The sequence below is a fragment of the Pleurodeles waltl genome, chromosome 6 (assembly GCF_031143425.1).
Source record: "Pleurodeles waltl isolate 20211129_DDA chromosome 6, aPleWal1.hap1.20221129, whole genome shotgun sequence".
In the NCBI taxonomy this organism is placed as follows: Eukaryota; Metazoa; Chordata; class Amphibia; order Caudata; family Salamandridae; genus Pleurodeles; species Pleurodeles waltl.
In genome coordinates this window covers 684,369,234-684,390,179 of record NC_090445.1, presented here as the reverse complement: position 1 = coordinate 684,390,179, position 20,946 = coordinate 684,369,234, and the positions used below count along the sequence as shown (strand labels likewise).

Genomic DNA, 20,946 nt, shown 5'->3' with positions numbered 1-20,946 from the left:
AGTGTCAAACAGCCTTGGACACCATCAAGGAGGGTTTGTGCTCAGCATGTGCCCTAGAGGCATCTGATTCCAGAAAATAAACTTACTGTCCAGAGAGAAGCTTCTGAACATGTTATCTGCCACTGTGGGCGCAGGTAAATGATGAGGGCCAAGATCAACCAGTTGCACTTAACAGTAGAGAGCAGTGTTGGAGTGCCATTGAGAGAGAAGCCTTTGCTGTGGTTTGGTCCCTGAAAAAGCTGCTTGTTTGGGATTCACTCCAGAGTTCACTTCAGAGTTCAAACTGACCACAGACCTCTCAAGTGGCTTATACATATAAGAGGCGAGAACCCCAAACTGTTAATGTGGTCAATTTTCCTACACTGTATAGACTTCACAGTGGAACACAAACCTGGACTGTCCGTGCCAATGCAGGTGGCCTTTTCAGATTTTTCCACTTAGACGATGAGAACTACTAATGTGTAGTTTAGTTGCTTATCACCTTTCGTCTGGAGGGGGTCATGTCAGGAAATGCCTCTTTTTGCATGATCATACTCACAGTTTTGAACTGATGCTGCTGGTTTTCAACTCTGAGAGTGCACTGAGGCCTGCTAAGCAGACAACAGTGCCAGTGGTCTAACCCTCCAAAGTGTATGTTTAATCGAATTATAAGTAAGTTAACATGTGCCAATTGGTCCCTAGTATGTTGTACCATGTGCCAATTGGTCCCTAATATATGGTACCATGTGCCAATTGGTCCCTAGTATATCGTAGCATGGGTACCCAGGGTTTGTAAGCTAAACTGTCCCTCAGGGGTTGTAGCACTTATTGTACCACCCTGAGTGTGACAAAGAAGAATGTCTCCGAAATGGCCACTGCAGACTGGTAGAGCAATTTTAAAACGTTAACTTGACTTTTCCATTTAAACTATTGTCAATGTTCAGATCTCCCTTTATACTAGGTACAAGTCAGTCAGTAAGGTAGGCAAATTGGGTCTTAAAAAGTAGGACATGTATTTTCAAATTGTCGTAACAGCAGAAATCCTTAATTGTTGTTTTTTTATTGTGGAAGTACAGGGTTACGCACTGACAACTCAGCTTTGCTAACCCCTGAATGGGACTACTTAAGCTCGTACTTCAAGGTATCAAGAGAATCATTACATTAAACCTGACTCGAACACAAGTCGAATGTAATGTAACTTTGGAACTACTATGGAAAGTCTAAGCAATTAAAGTGACTGAAGAACAGGGTTTGTTGGCAGACAAAGTACTCAGATTCTGAATGAGAAGGAGATTCAGAGGACACAGCTGAAAAACTGACTTACAAATGAACTATTAAGGTACTATCTCCCTGGCTCTCCTCCTAGGCCCATGATCGCCAAGTAACTCAACTTCAAAGATCAGGACTGGATTCTGGCAGTTGCACGAGAACAGAGACCATGGGAAGAGGATAACTTGAAAATACATGTCTTCCCGGATTACACAGCTATGGTCCAACGGAAAGCATTTCTTGAGGTAAAGCACTGTCTTCATCAACATAACATTTAAATTGTGTTATAAAATTGTGTTATTCTTCCCAGCCAAGTTACATCTCATTACTAAAAATAAGACTCACTTCTTTGAATCGCCATCAGCAGTATAGGAATGGCTGAAGAATGAGGAGCTACCCAGAGTTGAAAGGTCAGAAAAGGTAAAATCAAGAATCTGAAGTCTGGAGGATGTGCGCACCAGGTGACTATGAGTCCTGCTACAAGCGAGCAGGCAGCAACAGAGAGCATGTGTTGTCAAGAGTGTCCTCTCACAGAACACGCATCACTTCCTTGTCACTGGTTCTGATCATGAACTACTAGCTGCTGGACCCGAATCAGATGGGGCTCTACCCTTAGGCATGCCCATGCTCGTTCCTGCATAAACTCCCATGACTTCTGAATTAATATCCTGAAGGTTCTTTTGCAGGTTTCCTTGGGCAGGTTGTAGGACGTGGAGAGGAGGGGGATACTATAATCTCCACTGCACATATGTTTCTTTCACTCAGTGTTTTGGTGATGCTAATTTACTCAAACCACATGAGGCGCTATTGTGGTAAACATTTACATACTGTGCTGGGCCAGCGAGAAGCATGTAGACAAATTAGTAATCCTTTTTCTTCATGATAAACACACACACTCAGTACACAAGGTCTCAAAGGAACAGGTTAACATTTGTTTTGTTTGGGGTAGGTACAAAGGTGGGCAAGCAAGTTCTACTAACCTTAGCCATGGGGTAGCTTGATATAGCGGTCAAGGGTGAATTCCCTAGTTTGGGGATGAAAAGCACACAAGGCACTAATAACAAACAAACTATTGTGCTAGCTGGGAACTGAGCCCTGGATGCTAGCCAGGTTGACCCTAATGTTTCCTACACCATGGGGGTGGGGCTAAAATATTTCACATGGAATGTCTGTGAGTTGGGTACATCAATCAAACGGTACAAGGCATAACCATCTCTCAAGAGGTGGAAGGTCCAAATGGCCTGTCTTTACGAGACAAACTTGATCGCAACTGAACTGGGTAAATTACAAAGGACGTTGGAGGGGTCACTTCTTTGGTACAGCTGACTTGTCTCCTCCGGGGTTGTACTGATTTGGCTCTCCCATGGGGTACCCTACTAGAAGTCTAAGACCAATGTAGTCCCCTAGGGGAGATATGTGATCCTAGATAGGGAAATGGAGATCAGGCACTTATTACTGGTGAATATAAAAACGGCCCCAATATTTTAAACAATTTTTTTTTAAAGTAAAATGTCAGCACAGCAACAATATAGAAAACAAAATTTTGCATTTCACAATACACCCCTAATATTAATTAGCTGTGCATCCTGCAAGATATTGATTGGTACATGTTGCATGTATATGGGGGGGTGATCTTAACTTGATTAATGACATAGATATGGACAGACCTGCTCCGCCCCCACCCCAGGCATCAACAGTACCAGTCTTTCTGAGAGTTTTGGTATCTGGAAGAGGCAGTGGGGGTTAGCAGAAGCATGCAGGGAATTACACCCAGAGGCCATTAAGTAGTCTTATTTATCACCATTATAAAAAGTTTACACACAGCTCAATATGTTCTTGGTCAGGATGCGGAGGTCACTTAACGATACAACCTACACATTTTCTAACTTGTATCATATCGGATCACAGGAAGTGAGAATAGGCATAGACCACTATAGAGTCTCGATACGTATGTGGCAACTTCAGCTATTTGAAATATTAGATTCAGTCTAATGTGCTGAAATAAGAGAAAGCATAGACAATTATTTCTAAGTGTGCAAGAACAGAGTCACAACACGAATAACTGAGTGGGAGGAGTTCAAAACTGTTGTAGAAAGTTCACATTAAAAAGCAATATGGGGGGGCGTGGCGAACATGGGCCCCGGAGCAGCAGCGTAAACTGCAGCTCCGCTCCCGGCCCACTAAATCATCCTGTTAACGGCACCTATCACTCTTCCCGAGGTAGTTGTCGTCCACCCAGCCGCCCAGGACCTCTACCTGAAGCAGTGGCTTCACTCCGGACGCCGATGCTGCCTTCCGCACCGAAATAGGACTGCTGTGCTGCTGGGCCGACGCCTGTGGCCTCGGCTGGCGAGGGCGCTGCCCGGCGCCACGGGCCGGCTCTGCCTCCGACCTGCTGTGGTTCGGCGCTGGCTTGAGGGGCCGCGCCGGGATTGCCTGCGTCAGCGGTGGAGGGGCCCGTTACCCCGGAGTCTGCGCTATCGGAGAGCGCTTGCTGGTAATCTCCTCCTGAAGAGGCGGAGTAGCTGCGGTGCCGGGCCCAACATTGTGACGCGCCCCACCCGCCGCGGAAGATCACTGCCACCTGCGGCCTCCGCATTGCGGCGCTACCTACCCGGTTGGGACCCAACTCCCCTCACTAAAGGGGAAAGCTTCTTCAGCACCTGTTTGGACCCCGAGGTGCCGGGGCGCCGTGCCTTGCCTGGGGACGGCCCGCGGGGGCCTGAAGACGCTACACACGGCCTGGCAATAGGATGTTTGATGCAGCCAGCGGGATACCACAGGCCTGACACGTCAATCGGTGGACACCTTGCCTGGCCCCAAGAGCCCACACGGGATCAGCGCTGCAAAAGACGGTGCGTCCCTCGGCGACACAAATCGAGTCGCGGTGAGTACGCAGGACACTGACCTCCCCCCAGGCCAGCTTACGTGGAGCAGACTTCGGCTCTAATAAGGCGCAAGAGGTACCACCCCTGACCCACCTGGCCCTATACATAATTTCTCGCAGGCGCAATCAACCTCAAGTTGGGCAGGGTATTAGCACTGCTCCATGCCCTTACCTATCTTCTTATTGCTGGCCTGCTGTCGCCCTGACTGGCTACAGTACCCATGGCAAACTGAACTGCTGTATCAGCGCGCTCCCAAATTCAGCTGCATATAGCACTCCTCACACTCCTGTCACACTGGTGTCCTGGCGCTGTGTCTGACGTCGCAGTTTGGTACGGCTTCAGGCGCACAGCACACTCGGCCCTTCCGCTGGTTGTGGCCCGGAGGCACAGCATGAGTGCGGTGCAGCGGTAAAATACACTGCCAACGACCGGGAACTGGACTGAATGTTCCACTATCACTAATATCCACATCTGGCCCTGAGGCGGCTGGGGGGTTTCCCAGCCTTAGCAAGACACTCAAACAACTCTGGTTCAGCGCTTTTGTCCTTCACTTGGTATTCATCGCCCTCTGGACGGAACCGGGTTCACACAGCGCCATAGCTCTCTAATAAGGCCGCTCAACCTACGACACTCCTAGCCGTGCTCACTCCACTACTGGCCACACGGAGCTGCAGACACCAAATGGGTAAACCAAAAACCTCACGTGCACCCCCGGGAAACATGGATTCCAGCTCCCCCCCACCCCACCTCCGAGGTCCACTCCGCCACACAACTGGCTCTGCAGAAGATGGAACTTACTTTACAGTCACACACAACACAGTTCGAAAAATTCAGCAAGCCATCCTTGACACCAAGTCCACCCTGGAAGCCAAAATAGGTTCTGTGGCAGAAGATGTCAACATATTGCGAACAGACCAACACGCCCTGGCAGACACGGTGGTGGAATTGGAAAAAGACACCATATCACTTCCCTTGACTGGGAAGGACCTCCAATCGCAGAGGACTCAGCTAACAGCCGAAGTGGACGACTTAAAGCGCAGAGCCGAGGATGCAGAGGGAAGGTCACGTTGCAACAACATCCAACTAGTGGGGTTCCCTGAGCGCGCTGAAGGCCCTTGCACAGAATTATTAGTATAACAATGGCTCACAGAAACAATTCTTAAAGACAATATCCCGAAGTTCTTCTCAATAGAGCGCGCCCACAGGGTCCCGGGCAGACCACCTCCACCTGGTGCGCAGCCTCGCCCGCTGATAGCAAGACTCCTTAACTACCGCGATAGAGACCTCATCCTACAGCTATTCCACAAATCAGGTCCTATACAGTTCAAAAACACAGAGATTACAGCTTACCCAGACTTTACAGAGGAAGTGCAGAAGAAGCGTAGCTCTTTCTACTGGTTTAAAGAACGCCTCAGGGAGCACAACATCAAGTATGCGCTTTTGTTCCCGGCTAGACTCTGTGTACAAGACGACTCATGTGCACTCTTTTTCACCACACCAGAGGATGTTTGGACCTGGCTACACACTAAGGGCCTGGCCGACCCGATAGATACAAGCAATCCGGTGGAAAAATGGCCCTCTCCCAAGGCAAAATGCAGGCAACGCAAAAAACAAGGCAGTAAACCCACACCTGAACAGTCTCCAACGGAACGCTCCCTTCTCCTGCAGGCTACATCTCGATTTGTCACCAACACTGTCCACTCAAACCAACGGGGACTGGACCACGACGCAAACTCCAATTCTGCGGATTCTGTTCGTGATCCTACTCTTACGCCACGCACGGTAGATGACATTTGTTAAATAATCAAGTGCTACTCATCTCGGGGCCCCGCGTCGTGCCTATTCCATAACGACATGGCCTGCATCGATCTGTTGCGTAGGACCTGATTGGTAGCACCATAAGTCCTTTAATACAGCACGCTAATCATTTATGGTCCTGGGTGGTGGATCCAACATCAAGAGCAACTTGGGCTGGGTAACCCAATGTCTCAGAACCAACGACCTTCGGCACCCCCCGCTCCATATGGACTGTTCTTCCAAGCTGGCAAAAGCTAGAATTCCTCTCGCCTTTCCACAACCTCAGTTAATGTTATATACAGTTATTGTTTGTACTCCCACCCAATGGTTATGTCCCATGTTGTTTAGTAGGGACCACGTTCACAATAGACCACGTCACATTTGTCTTACCAATAGGATCATGCTTTACAACACCATGGGCACTAACTGGCTAGCCTCGGAGGGTAATTGGCACATCACCACCACGAGTGGGGCGGGGCCACGCACCACCTTCGCTTAGCTAAACCTATAAACACCTCATGACCTCTCAAACTCAGCAATATATCTCAAAATATAAGATACTCACATGGAATATAAGAGGTATGGCAGCACTGCGCAAGAGACAACGGATTCACACATTTCTCAGGAGACATCAGGTACATATAGCCCTACTGCAAGAGACAAACCTATCTAAATCCACACTGGAAAGCATACACTCAAAATGGAAAGGGCAATTGCACGGTACCACATCTTCGACATTTGCCCGGGGGTGGCGATCTGGATCGCCCCTGGGGTCCCGTTTGTCACGTCTCGTACGCAATGCAATCCAAATGGTAGATATGTGATACTAGAAGGTGACCTTGATGGCTCCCCCCTAGCACTGGTAGCGCTATACACCCCGAACACAAATCAACGATACTTCCTGAGAACACTCACTACTGGTAACCTTAGCGACCCTACGGTAGCTTGCATATTGGGGGGTGACTTTAATTGCGTCCTAGACACTCAAATAGACCACTCATTCCCCCTGCTCGACACGGCTCTGTCCAATCGTGCCTCACTGGACCTGGCAAACTGAGTCTCTAATGATGGCTTGAGAGACATCTGGAGATCCGGACACCCCACTCACCGTGAATACTCCTACTACTCCTCAGTGCAAAGAGCTACACACCAGAATAGACATGTTTTTCGCATCCGCGGCTGTAATCCAGAAAGTAAGCACAACCGAGTACCTAGCCGGCTCCATCTCAGATCATAACCCCCTTTATACAACCTTGGTTTGGGGCCGCACACACACTCACATACCAACATGGCGACTGCAGACATAAGCTCTCACAGACCCTCCCTTCCATGCGGAATTGTCCAAGTGCCTGTCAGACTATTTCTCCCTGAATACACAACCTCGTCTTGCGTTATTGAGTGGGACGCCCATAAATCGGTAATACGTGGATACTGCCTTGCAGCCACAGTAGGGGTAAGAAAGACACTCACCAAAGAGCTACAAGCACTGGAGATTAAACTTTGCAAGTGGAGGTAGAGGTCTCCAGGAATGAGTCTACATTAGCGGAACTGAATTTGCTAAGAGACGACTACAGGGAGGCAGACACCAGGATATGTAAGCATGATTATAGACACTACATGGCGCAACAACACGCTGAGGGAGATAGATCAGTTAGACTGTTAGCATGGCTGATTCGCCAACCTAAGCAAACCCTCGCCTTTAGGTGCAATACGGTTGAATTCAGGCAACATCATCAACACCCAGGTGGGACTCAACGAGGCCTTCTTTACATATTATTGCACCTTATACATGCCTCCTCCCCCCCAACCGAACAGCAATTAGCTGAAATTCTGTCATTAGTTCCCCAAAACCAACACATTATTTACAACGCAGATACACTAGATGGCCCCATTACTATTGAAGAACTATGCCTAGCTCTATCACAAATGGCACGCAGCAAAACCCCTGGCTCGGACGGCTTACCGGTAGAGTACTTTAACTCCCATGCTATTCACCTCCTACAACCACTTATAGAGGTGTTCAATGAAGCGCGTAATAAGCTACAATTGCCTGACTCCATGCGCAAAGCCCTGATAGTTGTTCTCCCAAAGTCGGGCCGCTACCCTCTTAATGTCAAGTCATATAGACCGCTCTCCCTGCTGAATTCGGACTGCAAACTACTAGTAAAAATCTTGGCAAATAGGTTACTCCCCTACCTACCAAATTTAATACACTCTGATCAGTTTGGATTTATCCAGGGGAGAAGTAGCTTTTTAAATATCAGAAGATTAATCCACATAATGCATAACGTTACAGAGGCAGAAGCGGTGGCCCTCTCCCTAGACATAGAAAAAGCGTTTGACACACTGAGCTGGGACTTCCTCATGTGCACACTTAAAGCGCTTGGCTTTGGACACGGCTTCATCAGTTGGATCAAAACGCTTTATTCCAAACCCACAGCTCGAGTCAAAACAGGACAAGTTATCTCTGAAGCACTCCCTATAGGGAGAGGCACCAGACAAGGTTGTCCACTATCTCCCTTACTATTTGCAATAGCCATGGAACCATTAGCAATCAAGCTCCGTAGCTACACCCACATATGGGGCATCTCAGAATTCAACACACATCACATCATATCCTTATATGCAGACGATGCCCTGATATTCCTGCGCAATCAGACCACTTCTATGGCAGGGGTGATGTTAATACTGGACTCCTTCGCGCTCGCCTCCGGTTTACGTATTAACTGGTCCAAATCAAGTATCTTCCCTCTTACTCCTGTACCAAACGAATTTCACATGGCATTGCCGCAATATCAATTACCATGGTCACACACAACTTTTAAATACTTAGGCATACAAATTTACCACTCCATAGCTGACCTGAAAGAGGGCAACTTCGACAGAGTACTCAGATCCACCCGTAGCACGCTGCCGTTCTGGAGCTCACTCCCCTTACCCCCTATGGGTCGTACCCCTCACCGCGTGCCTTTAAAGCCTATACTGTTGGATGCAGGCAGATTTTGCTGGTGCAGATACGTCCAAGGCAAGGCCCCCTCACCTCCTTACTTCTCTTTGCTGCCGCTCACCCAATTACCGGGAGCCCAAGCACTCTCACTACATCACGATACGTGCGACATAAGTACATTAAACGTGGGAGATTATTTCTTAAACTCCAAAATGCACACCTTCGAAGAACTTGTGGCCAAAGGGGTCATGCACTCAGGGGCCTTCTTGACATACAGTGCCACTAAAAAACTACTTAACAATTTATGGGGGCTTGGCAGCGTTGAGCCATGAGAATCCCATCTGCTCCCTGCAATCCTTACTATAGGAAACACAAAAGGCATCATAACTAAACTATACAAAGTGCTCCTAGCAGAGGCCTGCTCGGACCTGACACATGCTAAAGCACGTTGGGATGCCGTCCTCTCTACACCATTACCACAAAAAGCCTGGGTCGCAGCTCTCACAATGATCAAGACAGTATCCCGCAATACCAGATTGCAGTACACCCAATTTAATTTTATTCACCACTCATACCTATCCCCGGCCCGCATTCAAAGAATATATCCGAACACAAACCCAGTATGCCCTAGATGTGCCACCCCAGCAGCAGACTTTTATCACATTGTCTGGAGTTGCTGCTCAATAAACATGGCTTGGCAACGAATTACTGATACTACAGCAGACATCGCGGCCCACACTCTTTCACCCACTCCGGAATCCTGTTTACTCGGCATACGCAATCGTGCTAACGATGACAAACATCTTCACAGATTTATAGACCTAGCATTCGTCGTCTTCAAGCGCCTGATCGCCACACTCTGGAAGGCCCCACACGCTCCCCCACACACTGCTTGGCTCCGCGACCTGCATAGACGCTCGCAGGCTGAGGCTCAGACATTACGCCAATTACAACACAAGGGTCTGAAACAGGGCGGTGCTGAAGTCTGGGATATCTTTGTGGTAGGCATAGAAGCCAGGGACGATATATAGCCCCCCTGAGCTAGCTGGTGCCCGGGTGCTATTTCCCTGCTTAATCTCTACACCACGCAGCACCCTGCTGCCCTCCAGTCACTTAGCTCTGATTCCTTCACACCCTACCTCAGCGTAACAAAGTAATGCTTAAAGGTGCTTCTCCCACGGCAGTGACCCATGTAACTCTTATCTTGTCTCGCTCACTACACTACTGGCGCTACGCGTCCCTCCACCCCCCAACCTCGGCTCTGGCTCCACAGCTTACATACATAGCAGATGTGTCTCCCCCTCCCAACCCTGCCCTCCGGCAGGAGTAGCCCGCACTATTTTCAATATCAGCATACACAATTAGGTACTGAAATGTGACTCTAACCGATAGTTGCACAGTTTTATGTTGTATTTCAGCACGTCACAATGCAATTGCACTGTACAAGACTACAAACGTGTGTAGACAGATCGTAAAATCTTTAATAATGAAATGTACCGTTGTTTAACAGATAAAAAAAAAAAAAAAAAAATATGGGTTTAAAAAAGTATTTTCACATCAGGAAAAAGGAAGAGGAAGTAAGGCAGAGAGAGGCTTTAGTGGTGGGGGATGACTAGGCCAGTGAACAGAAGGTAGAAATCAAGAAAGAACTTTTTGAAATGGAGGAACAGTTAATGAGTATTAATAATTGGGAAAATGTTACCATGTAGCATTCAGTGGGAGCTCGATCAGGAAAACTGCTGACCTGGGTGATGTGCTCTGAGACAGACAGTGTCAATCTGCGCTTTGTGCTCCAGCCCAGATGGGATAGTGTGTAGGCAAAGTGAGATCAATGCAGAGTTTGCTCAGTATTTCAGCACCTTATATTCCACTGCAGACCATCTGTGACCCATGAATATAGATCAGAATAAGGTACAAATCACTATGGTTAACCGGATTATTGTACAGTACGAGTCCTTGGTTGAACCACTATCTGCCGCTGGGACTGGTATAGCTGTTGCTCGACTTGTCAGGGGTAAGGCACCTGGCACAGATGGTCTGTCTATGGACGTTTTTGTTACTGAAACCAGATTAGTCCCCAAATTACTACTAATATACCAGGAGTGGGAGATGCTCCCAGAGTCCACACAGTCAGCCACAGTGGTAGTTTTGCACAAAGCTACCAGAGACACAATAAATGCACCACTGGAGGGCATGGTCTGCCACAATCCAAGACGGCAACTTAGATGCGGCATTCTGGCACCAAAATCTGACAACCCCTTCTTACACAATCACCACCCGGCTAGATGGCATCCACTTGTTGCCTCTTTGGACTATGAGGACCTTGCCGATCAGGCTGGACCTCCCAGCTGCCACCCTATGGGGCTGTGGGCTGGGCCACGCAGGAGTGGTCTAGGAAACCTGCAGCAGCCGCAACCTTGCCTGTGACTTGGGAAGCTGGCTGGGCCACCCAGCCCACCTTACATTTGCAAGTGTCCGTCTGAGGCCTTATGTGAGGCAGGAGGAGTGATCGCCCAATCTGCTGTGACATGGGATGATGCAACCGTATTGGCATTGAGGCACCCATCAGCTAAGACGCAGCAGTGAGCCTCGTCCGTCCTCTGCTCGCCCTGCGCTCTCCCTAGTCATCATGGGGATGGCCCTGACTGGATGGTGAAGACTGGGATCTTGCAGCATCTCCTCGGCCGCAAACTCCTAAAGTCCTACTATTGTGGAGGACCCCTGTAGACTCCTGTATTTTCTCAGGCCACGGCTGCTGCAAGCCTTAAGCAGACAGACTGGTTGGGGACCGGTGGGGGCCAAGAATGAAGACCTGGAGACCTGATCGCCCTGTAACAATATTAGAATTGTGGGCATGGCCGAACCCACCAACACAGCCTGGATGAAACTTTTCATAGAAAATCTCCTGATACAGCTGTTCAGCCATGACAACTTCACCAGCTTGTTAATGTTTAAGCGCACCCATTACCCACTGCTCCCTTTCCCCGAGGGCAGTCTCTGTCGCTCCCCCTCATCCCATAATTTCACACCTACTAAATTATCAAGACAGAGATGCTTTTGTGTCTTACCAGGGAGCGGGGCCCATTGCGTGATCAGGGAACAGACATCACATGATTCCCAGGCTTCACAATTAAGGTGCAGGATGCCAGACAGAAACTCCTCAAAGACTAGAAACTATTACACAACAAAGGTGTTAAGAATGCTTTTCTTTACTCAGCAAAACTCAGTGTTCATCTTGGGGACAAACTGAAACACTTCACGGACCCCGAAGCAGCCCTGATGTTTGTCAAGCACTGAGATGTGGGGGAGACTGGGTCCTTGCAGCTGTCTGATTCTGGATCCGCTGCTTCAGGTCGTGACCAAGGTGTCCTGAGTGATAAGGACTGAACTGGCACCCAGACTAAAAGACATTGGATGTAGAACATAATGGTGTAATGTAAATCTTTCAGTGTTTATTAACCTGGGGTTGTGTAAATTGTATTTTCTCCACAGTATACTGGACCTGATGTTTTGCCTGCCAGAGGCCAGCGACTACAGTCCTCATGTATAGCACCCTTTCTGTCAAAGGGTACTTTTCAGGATGTAAGAGTATGTTGGCTGACAGTTTGGATGGTCAGTGTGGTATGGGCCTTTGTCATGTGCATGGGTGGGGAGGTTATGTTGTGGGCAATTTTAGGTGATGATTTCAGTTTGTTATTGCTAGTTCAGCACACCACTCATCCTATAATAAACATCACACAGTCCAGCACGTCCACACTATACTGATTTATATCACACTATCCCTGCTATGATTAAGCCACACCAAAGGACAGATACACCATATTTTGCTGCAATGATGCCCCCACCTACTCTGATGACTTGAAAAATCTGAAGCAAAAATAACCACAAAAAACACAGACTAGTTCGGGCACAGCAGGATAAACATGATGTGTCTATAGCATTGTTACAGGAGACACACTTCCAATTCAATAACCCAACTAGATTTAATGGGAATTTGGGACACAGTTACTTGGCATCCTATAGCTCACATGGTGTCGCTATATTAATTTGGAAACTGTTGACTATAAACACCACACTGCATATCATGACCTGCAGCATCACTACACTGTGGTCCACAGTTCTCCACTGGATCACCCAGTCTTGATTGTGAACGTATATGGCCCAAACCACGACAATGCTATGTTTAGGGAAGTGACAGAAATATGCTGCTAGCATACAAACTGCTTACTCCTGTGGGGTGGGGGATTTTAACTTTGTCCTTGATTAATCCCTGGATTGATCCCAACATGTGACATCCCCCTGCAAGGTAATATCGGACATGTTTGCGATATGAACTGAATAATAAGTGTGCGTGGCATCTAGTGCATTATATAAGGGACAAAATAAGTCTACTCTTATTACACAGTTCACGGCTCCTACTCTAGGCCAGACTGTTAGTAGTGCTCTCTGGATCACAAAATAGTTACCTGCCCCAACTATTCTCAAATCACTCATTGATGCAGCTACACATCTTCTTCCTGACTACCACAACATGCTTCTGAACCTGGCGATTTCACTCCAGAATGCTGTCGGAATGTTGCCTGCGGCTATCAAGGACTATTTTCGCTGGAACTCTAGTCTGTGGATTCCTATGCATTGCTATGGGAGGCCTTTAAGATGTTATTAGGGTGCTTTGCAACTCTAGAGAGGCGGGCATACTGAAGTCGATACGTTTTCAGCTCACTCACTTAGAGGGGAAACAAACATCTTGAAGCCCACCGGCAGGTGAATACAAACGATGAGGTGGACCAAGGGTTACATGAGTCCCTAATGGCCTTCAGAAAGATGGCGGAGAGAGAGGATAACATTTTTGAGGGTGACTCGCATGCCCAGCAATACAGTGAGGGGGGAGTAGCTGAGTTTTACTTGATCACACAAAAAGCAACATTATTCCCAGCATATATGACAAAGCTGGAAATCTCTGTAATACCATGCCACGGACTGCTGAGGTTTTCAATTAATATTATGCACCCATCTGTGAGAGAGGGCCTATTTTTGGAAAGGTTATCCCCCCACCTTTTGCCTGATGTTGATGTGACCTAGAAATTGTGGGTCCCTGGGCCAGAGCTCTTTCCCTGAATCTGTTATGATGCATTGGCATAACTGGATACTCCCTTAGCTACCCCTGTAAGTCCTTAGTAAGTGGGCACCTATCTGCCCAGGGCATGGGGTACTATGGGTAGGCCCCTGAGGGCAGCAGCACTGATTGTGCCACCCTCTAGGGCCATGCATCCAGATGCACCCAGCACTGCCATTGCAGGCTGAGTATTCTGTGCAAACCTAAAATACAAATGTGACATGGCACACTACCTGTGTGCCCTGTCCACCATACACTCCATTTACTAGGGGTAAGACACTCCTCTGGCAGGCCTTACAGCCCTAAGGCAGGGTGCTTCATATTATATGTGAGAGCATTGCTGCATAAACAATATGTCCCCACTGTGCCCTTGCCAAACCTGGGACATAGTGAGTGAAAAGAGCAGCCATTTTAATACATGTGCTGGACACGCAGCTCAACACAAGTTTCCCAGCTACATGATGGCCACTCTGAACCCTGGGTTGTTTGTTACCAAACAACTCAGAACGATAAATCCAAACTGGGACCAGTCTTGGATGTATCCCTAAATGTATCCAGGGGCCAACTTAGAGGTGCCCCCTGCAAAAGCTAACTATCCTGGCATGGTTGCTGACTGGTCCTATCCAGCTGCCACCTCCAGACAGCCAAGATACAAATCTTGGGGGAGAGCCCTGCCTCTCCGACAATGCCCTTCCTCAGTGGAGGAACTCACACCCCCTCCCTCAGAAACGTACACTGTCCTGGTGGTGAGCTTCAAAGCGCTTATCGCCCTTTAAACTCGACCCCCAAGCCTGCTGCTAGCAGGAGCTGGCATCCCCCTTTGCTAACCCACACTTTTGGCAGGAAACCTAACAAAGGGTAGGAGGAGTGGCCTCACCTTGCATGCACCACCCCTAAGGTGTTGCCTGTGAATGGACCCTCTATTTAATTTTCCTCCATCCTGAATGAAAGAAAAGTAGCCAATTAGGTTTAGGGCAGTGACTCTTCCCACAGGAAGTGGTCACTATAATGGGTGTGGCAACCCAAAGGTAAGTTTCCCATTGGACACTTCCAGCTCCCCCTTCAAACACCCACTAAATTCAATATTTAGTGGGCATCCCTGTACCAAGAAATTAGATTCGAAAGGACAAGGAAAACTAGCCAAAAGAAGATCCAAGGCACGAGAATTGCGGATCTGCTGCACAAGAAAAAGGTGCCAAACCCTGCCTGCTGCACCCAGGTCCCAACAATCGCCGCTGCGGAGGAACTGGAAACTGGACTGACATCAAGGAACCCAGACGGTCTCTGGCTTCACAAATCTCCCAAGATCTCCCTTCTGAGTGGGGGTACCACTCTACAACCAACAAAGAACCAGCAACACACTGAGGGTCACTTCACTGACCAGCCGATATCTCTTGAACCGGACGTCGCAGCCAGACCTGACGTCACACTGATGACCACCAGGACAAACCCTGCAAGTCTGCCAATTTTGGTGGCACTGAGCCCTCTGGTGGCAGTATAGTACCAATAACCTGGGTACTGGTCAGCTGACGTCGGACAATAAGAAAACCAGCTCCACAGAGCTGAAAAAGGATCAGGAATAAACCCCAGTCAAGGGACTTCAGGAGCACCCCGGACCTTCCGCCAGAGTGCCCCCGTTGACCTCAAAGAGACTAAACTCCAACTCCAAAGGACTTTGTTGCGCACAGCTCCTGGATCACCAACTCGCTCTGCATCCATCCGCCCAGCGCGCTGCAACAAGGAACCAGCTGTGCCCCAAGGGTCCCAAAACCCTTGCAACCTCGACACCATAAGGGGACCCCAAGGTACCTTAAAATCTGCAAGAACCACCCTTTTCCAAGTGGGCCCCCTGAGTGGCCCTGCATGCACATGCTCCAAGAGGCTTTTAAACGCTGCTTCCGTCGGAACCAGGAGCCGCCCGAGCCTCTCCAGCTGGCACAGTGTGCCCACCGACAACCTCGACCAACCTGCAAAAGCGGAACCTGGTAACACAACTGTGCGATTTTATATGCATTTTTAAAAGTGACTACATAGTGATTCCTTTGGTGCGTAATTACGCACAGAAAGACTACATTTATTAAAATTTAAAAATCCATATCTTAAAAAGTACTTAACCAATTTTGATAATCTTGGACTTAAAATGTATATAAAAATCTGAAGTATTTTTATAAATTGGTATCAATTTATTCCTTTGAATGTGTGATACATGATTGATACTGTGAGCACAACAAATGCTTTGCACCTTTCCAAGATTGGCCTAACTGCCCGACCAAGCTATCTCATGAATTAGAGCATTAGGTGATCTAGTTTTTGCCTAAGGAAACCAATGTGTGTTTGACTTGACCCCCTGCACAGTGTGCCTAGTTTTGCACACTACATAGAGGGACAGCCTCCTACACCATCGCTACCCCTTCACAGTACATTAAGAGGATGCTCAAACAGCTGACTATCTTGGTGATATCACTATGGCCTGGCTGGGCAATGACAACAGACTGACACTTAATCAACCGCAATCTTTGGAAGAAATAATCAGGCCTACCAAAGGCCTTGCCCCAGGCAAGTCCCCTGGCTCAGATAGCTACACTGGAGTTTTACAAGGCAAAACGGGGTCCGCACCGCCTAACAGTCAGTAACGAAGCCTGTGACAAAGGATGCTTACCTCCGATGCTGCTGGAAGCTGTTCTAATCACATTTCTGAAACATAACAAAGACCCCTTCTTGTCAGATCTTACCAACCACTATCTCTCCTTAACATAGACAATAAAACTCTAGATTATTAATGCACTACATAGTTTTATCAGTAAAGCTGCAAGCTACCAAGAATGTTTGTTGACATTTCTTAGAAACTTACTGTCTGTAAATGATAGTGTGCTACCACATCATGCTTTAGTAATATATTTATTAAAAGTGAGTGTTTAAACAAACTGGGAAATACTTCTGCCCTGATGACAATGCTATTAGTAAACTAAGACAAGTCACGGATCATGTGTACCCTATATGTGGGCTAGATTTTACATGAAGTAAATGTTTAGTCTATTTAATCAAAATAACAAAAGAGGTTTTTTGTAAAGCAAAAAAAGCTGAACTCGCATATTTAAAGGTGCACTCATATTTGAGAATCAAGGGAAAGGCAACTCTGTAACATAAAATATTTGCCTAGTATCACTCACACAAGTTGAGTACATTACAGGTCGAGTAGATTATTCAAGTTACTCAACCTGCAGGTCTCGTAACAATTTCATGATTTTTCGAGGCCTGAAAATGTTTGTAATGCCTCAGCTTCTTTATTTATTCCTGTACATACCAATACCTCCAATGTGCACATTTTTTACCACTGTAAAATCTGAGCTCAGTAGACTCATCTAGGCTTAAGAACAACCCAGATTAGGATGGAAACTACTGACACTACCACAGCCTGAGCTATATGATCTGGCCATCCACACCTTCTTTGCAATACAATGGTATCTGTCTCAGCCACCCCTACCCTACATCATAGTGAAAACTGAGAATGACGTCCTGAGGAACCTTACAAACATTTTCTCTTCTCAAAATCATCATATCTGAGGGAAATCGGACACAGAGGTGGCGAATGTGCTTGCATGCTATAAGTTAAGTAGTGTGGCAGACTGTCTTGTGCTACACTTCACAAAGGCACCAGCCACTGATAAAACAGTTACACCTAGAACCAATGAGGAGTTGGTTAAATCATCACTTTGTAAACATAACTTTGGGGAACTAGGGCATATGTTTCACTGTGTAACCTTTGTAAAGTCCGATCAATATTATGACAGACGGTCCACAACCACTTTAAATATATTCCTATCACAGACTTCGCAATGCAATCAGGGACTACCTTCTGGAGTTTGTGCATAATCATCTCATAGACCTAGTACTTTTAGGAGGATTGGTTTCACATTTCTATATACACGCTGTGGGTGCAAGACCACCCGAGTTCCAGCCATGCTACTATTGGAGAGAGACCTAGGAGACCTGTGGGACATCTGTAAATGCTACTGTAATGTAAATCAAATCTACTGTTGTGCTCGACTGGGAACGATCTTCATGAACTATAAACACAAACTCTTACACTTTAAGTTATTGCATGGACTGTAATATACCTCTGCAACATTACATTGCCTTGATGCCACCAGACTACACACCTGTCCTCGCTGCCTCCAACCACATGCTACATTTCTTCACCTCTGTTGGGAGTGTGGTCCTACTGCTCCTTACGGGGCAGTGGTCCTGGCTGAGATCACACAAATTATTGGTTCCCTAATACCCCTGATGTTGTAGAGATGGAGTATCTGCCCAAACTACCAAAGCCTACTTTCCAGTTGCTGCGGTACTCCTATTATCAGCCAAAAGAGAAGTAGCCCTCCACAGGATGAGGAGACTGCTTCCCACAATGGCGTGGTGGCTCCACCATGTAGTGACTTGCAATACCAACGCAGAGTTTATTTCACTATGTTATCTGCTACATCCAGACCCCAAGACATAAGAATGCAACTAAGCTCCTACCTTGCCCAAGAACATGCTGACAGTTCAGGGAATCACTTGTTGACTTTCAAACAAGGGGATACCCAACATATCATGATCAAAGGTCAGCATCATTATATTATTGGCTATGTTTGCTAGGCATGAATTCCTTCATTGTTGCATAGAAAATGGTTGTGATCCAAGTGATTGGGAATGATTTATCAAGCTTAGTAATACCATTTAAACTATGATACAAGATCCCTCGACTCTCATACTGCCGGATGAGTTGATGTATCTTTCGTTGTAGTTCTGATGTACTGATGCTGACTACTTAAATTACAATTAAAACTTTTTTAAAAAATCTTAATTTACGATCCTCTTTGGTTTTTGAGGTCAGAATATAAAGTACTGCGCAAGGTGCTGCAAAAAGATTGGCCCTGGTAATGCAATCACTAGGGAATCCGGATCAAAACAGGTTTGTTCCTGGTAGAAACACCCATATGAATTTACAATGCCTTTTTCCCAGCTTAGACCGATCAGAGTCTACCAAGAAGCGCTATACTAGCGTCCCTAGACATAGAGAAGGAATTTGATGCCCTCTTATAGCCTTATTTAGTTGAAGTCCTTCAGCAGCTAGGTTAAGGAGACAGTTTCTAGCAGTGGATGCAGCTGCTGTATTAAGACACGTGCTAGGTTCAAGACTGGGAGAGTTATATCAGAACAATGGTTAGTTCAAAGAGGGACGAGGAAGGGGTACCCCCGCTTCCCCCGATATTTGAACTGGCAATCAAACCACTGATAATCTTATTGAATGTGGATGACACATGGTTATACCTCAGCTACCCAAGCCATTACATGACTGATCTTTTTGCCTTATTGTCTGGCTTTGGGGCGGTTTCAGTGTGTCGGGTCAACTGGGATAAGTTATTCTTGAATCTCATGATCGCCAAGAGCTCTATGGGTCAGGCGGTGGGGCTCTGAGCCACGAGTGCTTCCTGAATATGCCACCTTCAAATATTTAGAGGTTTGGTTGTATTGTGACAATGCACAGTTAGTAAGGGGTAACTTGGGCAGAGTAGTGGCATTAGTGTGAGCATCTTTGCTGTTCCGGCAAAAATTGCCATTATCCCGGCTCGGCAGAGTCCCTTTAATTACCATGAAAATAATAACATGGCTACTGTTCTTTTTTGAAGGCCATGGTCATGATTTTAAAACCAAGCTTCTTCAGAGACATAAACAGTCTGCTTTCTAGTCTGAGCTGAGGGGGAGAAAGGAACTAGCTATAAAAAAGATGATGGTACTATTGCGCACAAGGGGAATATGGGTGCCCAGCTTTAAAACATTATCTTGCACCACAACTAATCTGGCTAATGAGTTGGTTTGGAGATCCTAGCAACACAGACATAGCAGAAATAAAAGCATCAGTCCCAGAATCCTCAATGGATGCATGACTGTTAGGCAGAAATACATTTTCCAGAAACCACACAAGAGTCCTTAAAGTTGTAAGATACTGTTGGCAGCAATGCATGCATAGATCCTAGCAATACAGACATAGCAGAAGTAAAAAGCATCAGTCCCAGGATACTCAATGGCTGCATGACTGTTGGGCAGGAATAAATTTTTCAGGAACCACCTAAGAGTCCTCAAAGTTGTGGCAGAAATACATGCATAAACTGGGGGTTACATGTCTGTGCGCTCCCGAAATCCCATTGTGGTGCCTACCACGGCTCGAATCTTAATCAAATACTATGGCAGAGAGGCATGAGGGGATGCCAGCATGGGTGTGATAGGCATGTTGTTCTCCTGTGGGGTCCTTTAATTATCTGAGGAGATAAGCAAAAAGACTAAGCTAGGTGCAGAACAGTTTATGGAACATGTGACTCTAATAGCTGTGACAGAGCAACCTGGATGAATGAAGACCATGAACCTGAGGTGTCCACTGTCTGCTTGTACATACTTACCTTAGAATTGTAAGCATATGGTCACACTGTGTAGCATGATACAAAGCTACTGGCAAGGGGTATTAAAAGCGACTGAAAAAAGTAGACAATTGTGCTTCTGCAGTGCCTACTGGCTCGAGTCCCTAGTTTGGGATACAATTATAATCTCTTTAGAAGATAAAGCTGACACTCCCCCCTTTATGAGGTGGCCGATGGCATCAGGTACACATATATTCGCTGTACATGTTGCAGGGATTTTCCCTTACATGGGTACAAAGAAGTTTGCTGCCCCCCTGGGCTTGGAGACATGGCACTCGATCAGCAGTCAGGGGTAGTGGGGGGGAGGGGACTTTGTTAATAGTGTGTTATTTCTGTGCTAACTCTCTTAGCTGGTATTCGCTGATGTTTTCCCATTGACTAAGTGTAACTGCATACCAGACGGAATGTTATGTGAATAGTTTCTCTGTACAAAGTAAACCATTAAACATGACTCTACAATTAAAACAACTATGAAGGTACTGCTCAAATAAT

General features: G+C 46.9%; 1 protein-coding gene across 2 annotated transcripts in view; it reads right to left on the bottom strand.

Annotated features, from left to right (window-relative positions):
- The window catches only part of LOC138300157 (zinc finger protein 684-like), a 149,017-nt gene that overhangs the window by 35,253 nt on the left and 92,818 nt on the right, over nucleotides 1-20,946 (bottom strand). The gene's annotated exons all lie outside the window — the stretch shown is intronic.